The sequence below is a fragment of the Lactuca saligna genome, chromosome 3 (assembly GCF_052625555.1).
Source record: "Lactuca saligna cultivar CGN05327 chromosome 3, ASM5262555v1, whole genome shotgun sequence".
NCBI lineage: Eukaryota > Viridiplantae > Streptophyta > Magnoliopsida > Asterales > Asteraceae > Lactuca > Lactuca saligna.
The window spans coordinates 71,247,847-71,253,543 of record NC_136419.1 but is presented as its reverse complement, the minus strand read 5'-3'; positions in this window follow the sequence as shown (position 1 = coordinate 71,253,543).

Sequence of the window (5,697 nt, the reverse complement as noted above, 5' to 3'; positions counted from 1 at the left end):
AACTCTTTTGTGTCATGCTCTGACTAGCGACTAAGACGGCTCCCCATAGTATCATAACATTCCCTTTCACTAACCCGAGAAGGCTACGGCTCCCCGCATGCCTACATCACTCTTTAACTGACTCATGAGTACTACTGCTTCCCGAAATATCACAACACCCTCTCGTTGACCGGTGAATACTGTGGCTCCCCGCAATATCACGACACTCTCTTGCTGACTAATGAATACTACGGCTTCCCATAGTATCACAACACTTTCTCGGTTACTGGTGAATACTACGGCTCCCCGCAGTTTCACAACACTTTCTTGCTGACTCACCATGGGCTCACTCCATGGTTTTTCCTGACAACCCAAAGTGATTACTCCCACTCAGATCCACTCACCCTCTCATCACCCCATTAAGTTTACTACCGAATACTCCACGGTCCAACATAGATAGGTACACCCACCCACCCGAGTGAAGGATCACCATACCTGACAACAACCTGATGAGATAAAGACTATTTAGATCGATTAGATCTTTAACAAGTAAATAAATAAGAATGAAAAACACAAGAACACGCAATGAATCAATCCGTATGTCGAATGATTAAAATATAGTCATACCTCAGAAGAGCTCAACTAAAAACTTCCTCTGTAGAGGTACGCTAGGGTTTACAGTATAATCAATATGATTATTATGAAAAGCATTTTTGATAAGGATGCATGCATGCACCTTATATACTAAACCCTAAAAAGATAAACATGGTTGGACAAGCCCAAACCATGAGTATAAAGCAGACTAAATAACATAGGCCCAATAACGCAACATAATATCTTCAACAATCTCCCCCTTTGCGTTAAGTGAAACCAAGGCCATGTTAATTTAAGATTCGCTTCTACACTTCATAGACTTTAGGAATGAACTCGGCAGCAGCTTGCGAACATGAATGTACCAATTGATCACATCAGTGAAACACTTCACATCATCTTTGTTGTTTCCCTTAAACTTAGCAACAAGTTCCAAAATAAACTCCAGACAAGAGGTAGGAAACAGGTGCTTATCTTTAAGATGAAAGTATAACTTACGTCGATCTGCACTTGGACTATCTCTTGCAGTGTAAATGACAAACCATCCTTCCTTGTAAATCTTTCTGGGCTTGAGCTTCTAGAAGTATTTCAGAGCTTCTGTTGGAACAACACTTGGTTTTTGTCTTAGAACCGCAACAATTTCCACATCCATCGACCCAACTTCCTAAATGTAAGACTTGATCATGATCTGCAGATGAGCAAACACCGGTTGGTACTTCTCCTTCTCTTGCAATAAAATATTGAAAATCACCATCCAGTCGTTGGGGTTCAAGCATGGCAAATCTGCAAGGGTGAATTTCCAGGCTTGTTGTGCAGATCATCTCGCAACTTTAAACTTCGCATTAGGGAAGCTTTCAGTCTTAATTGGCCCGGTAACCTTCACGGCTACAACTTTGCTCGCACTCCAGGTCTCGAAATGGAGCTTCATATGTTTCAAGTAAAAGTCAAACAACAACTGATCACCCGTGCTATCCGAGAAAGGAACATTGGAAACCTTTTTGAAGGCACAAAACTTGAATGCCTTCGGTGTGATGGGAAGGTCAAACTGTGAATCCTGTGAATTCTGAACATCAAAGGCAGCAATAGGATCTAGCTAATACTTACTTGGCATATCCACAGCTTGGTTATGCATGCGCTTCAAGGTCCACTTTGGAAATAACAACATTTTACTTTTAAGAGTGGCCTGAGCTTCCTTTTCAGCTCGTGCTTTTTCTTCAGCCTCTCTGACGATGCGAGCATTTTCATCAATCTCTGCCTCACGAGCCTTATGCCTTTTAAGCTCAACTTCATCAGGCTCTTCGTCTTCACTACCATCAATGATAGGTTCGATGCTGAATAACGGCTCCTTGTCTTTTGGATTTTGCTTGATGATAGGAGGTTTAACTGAGACTTCAGGTTTGATAACCTTCATATGAAATTTTGAGCTCCCTTCTCCCGTTTGTTTCGAAAATGACATCGGCATCGAAACACGCAACACAATATCTTCAACACAACCATCATGACCAAACACTTTTCTCGCTGAAATTTACACACTTGGATACTCATGTTTGATGACAATAACTGAAGGGCTCCCCCTGGAGCCATAGTCACTTGATGCTCCTCTTGCCATGCTATAACTCAATTCTCAAAATGATCCGAAAATTAGGGTATCATACTCGGATATCGTGGTACACCATCACAGAACCTCACAATGTCTTGCCTCAACCATTGACCTCCTACTTATGACACCATACTCCGATAAAACAATGCATCCTTTCAGAACCTCAAATCAGATCTTCCTATCGTACAACTCATACCTTCGAAATATTCCAACTCTCAACTTGAAATACGGAGGAATCTTCAATGACCCAGAACACTTTGACGACAATCCGAGACTACCTCCTCTATTGCTCAAAACCCATGCAAGAATACTCATACCAACCCTGAAGTTGGTTGCCCAATCAACTTCTTCCCTTCCCAAGGTGCATATAACAACCCATACGTTGAGCCCAAAGTTCTCAATCGCCGAAACTATCCTTTCAAGCCAACCTCCTCGAATTTACCATTACAATCTTGAAGAATTTCTAACCACCACAAGGTCTCTGAGCAACGACCACCTACCGTGGAGACACTTGTGTTTCCCTGCACACGTATAACATGCATTATCACACTCTGCACCTCAGCTCGAACACCAATAAACCCTAGTCTCATGTATTCATATCGCAGGTCTCTATATCCGGTTCTCTAACCGCCCTTGAACAAATCTCTGGTCCTTTCAATAAAATAACCGGATCTCCCCCACTTAGGGTTCGAATTATCACCCTAGCCATACCAACAATCTACTGCATAGACTGTTTCACTAGGTACACCACACTCGACTCTTGAAATGAACCACACAATCATTCAATGATCTTCCTGGTGGAAGCCAAGCAACTCCAAACATCACGCGTCTAAGACAAAACCTCGGAATCCTCCTAACGTTACTGCCTCTAGTCATCTTGAATGCCTCGGACCGACATACTACCGGATACCCTGACTGATCTGAAACAGTCTTAACTCTCAATCTAGAATAATGCATTATCATGCACCTCGTCTCTAACTCCTCGACCAGCCTCCCATCATGGGAAATTATAAAAGCAAGAGACCTCACTCTCACAGTCGATACATAACGTAGACAACGAGGGCCACCGCCCCGATGTACTCCTCTTGATCACCTGGAACTGCTGCTAAAGGCATGCCTCACACACAAAGGCACCTTTTTAGTCTCTCCCATCTCAGTCTCACTAACGACTCTCTCATGGTATAAGAAATACCTCGCAGCAATATACTACCCAAATACTCTGTCGGAAAGGTTGCAATCCTGTGCTACCCCCACAGAGCTTGCCTTGAAACTTTGAAACTGGAACTCGCTATCTTATTTGCTTCTCCCTCAAAACGAGGACAACGAAACTTTTGTCACAGAAGGTGATGTCTCATCTATCGGTCGATTACTCAACTTAGACCGCGATCATCTAATAAGCATCAGCTCTACTCATCCCTGAGTCTTGCAATTCTAACTAGCACCTCCAAAAATCTCTTGGAAACTAACCTGATTTCCCTCTCAAGGTATGCTCCATTGAAACTCGTTCGAATTGGCCCTCTGGCCCCACACTCTATCATATCTGCTCTCAGTCTGATCAATCACAATAGTATAATTGATAAACTCTGAAGCACTAATCTCCAAGAACCATGGTACTTGAACCCTGTTATCACTTCTCGATTTGCCACGAATCATGGTACACGAACCCTGTTATCACCTCTCAATCTGCCACGAATCATGGTACCCAAACCATGTTATCATCTCTCAATCTTCCACGAATCATGGTACCCCAACCATGTTATCACCTCTCAATCTGCCACGAATCATGGTACCTGAACCATATTATCACCTCTCAATTCGCTACTTAAAACTTCTAGAATTCTCCCTGTTTCGAGTAGGGGTCATGTGCCTTCAGTATACGGTCCCATACTACCTGCTACATCTACCCATACTTTCCACACGGATCGTCCCAGATTTCCTAAGTAGCTACTCAACCATTCTCAATCACCAATCCCAATATACTCAGTCGATACCCAGCGAATACTCTCCTCTATCAGCATACTCTTCTGACTACAAACACTCCCTAGGCTCTTCCTAGGTTCTCACACTTTCTACCATCAGCTGTTGAAGAACTCCTTATGATGCTAGCCATCTACCTCGTGAATATCATCATATTCACTTAGTAGCCGACTCCCATCATGAAGAGTTCCACAAAGCACAAAGCAAGCAACATTCAGGCATCGAATAATTTCCACCAACACGTAAAACAACTTTAGGTTACAAATCTATTTGCTATACTTGCTCTCAAAAGGCATCACTGAACTCAATCCACCTTACCTCTCATGGTATCTAATTACTCTTCTCAGCAAACTCCTCAATGCTTATCTAGGTATCTCTCTTAGATTATCTCTTGACTTAGAACTCTCTCTCTCTCTCTAAGTGATTCCTGCTAGATACTCTTACTCAACACATACTCAAGGCACATAACATGTAACGACAATTCCAAGGCTAAGGCATCACAAATCAGGAAACTCTAGCCCTAATATATGAAATACCTAGCCTATCTTCGAGTATGCATTACTAATATCTCAATAATAACTTATAACACAAATAAATAAGTAAGGGTATTTTGGGAAATCACCGTTCGGGCTATGGATGATTGCACGCACTGGTTCTTCTCGCTTTTCTGTTAGAACTCTTACACATTGTAGAAAATCTTTTCTTTTGAAAACTTTTCTAAAATCCTCAGTTTGAGTCCAAACACACCCGAAGGTGCATCCGAATCTCTCAAACCAAGGCTCTGATACCAACTTGTAACACCGTAAAATTTAAAACAAATTTTTACTTTCAAAACACAAATAAACATATGTCACATTTCCTCAAAATCACTGGTAACAAATTTTCAACACATTTTATTTAAAATTGTTTATCACAAATCCAAGATCCTCCAAACATAACTCTTTCTCTTGTGTGTACAATCAAGCCAGCACCTTCCCGATATCCTTAAAAGTATCTGAAACACATAACACATAACACAGTAAGAACGAAGCTTAGTGAGTTCCCCAAAATACCACACACATCTCAGTAGCCTCTCATGGCTATACTTAGACAAAACCCTCTGGTCAATGTGTCTCAGTGGGACCCTCCGGTCCCATAATTTGGGTGGACCCTCCGGTCCTAACTCAGGAAGTTCATAATAATACTCAACATAAATCGCAAAGACATAATGCAAAATATCACAATATGCAAATAAGCACATAAGTCATCTTGTTCGCATAAAGATACCACACATGGTAAATACAATGAGAAGACTCACCTCGAAAGCTTACAAGTAATAATCTCGCACACAGAAATCTCGAACTAGCCTCCGCCTATCACATAGGATAAATATCTCTTGTTAATACTCTATTCATTCTCAATAGCAAAAGGTTTCCCTCTCTTTCTATTTCTAACTCCTGGATTAGGTAAAAGACCATTTTATCCCTCCATGGCCTTCATTACTCATGTATGACCAACCCTAAAGTCAACATAAGTCAAACTCGATTCAACAGTCCGTGTTTGACCCGACT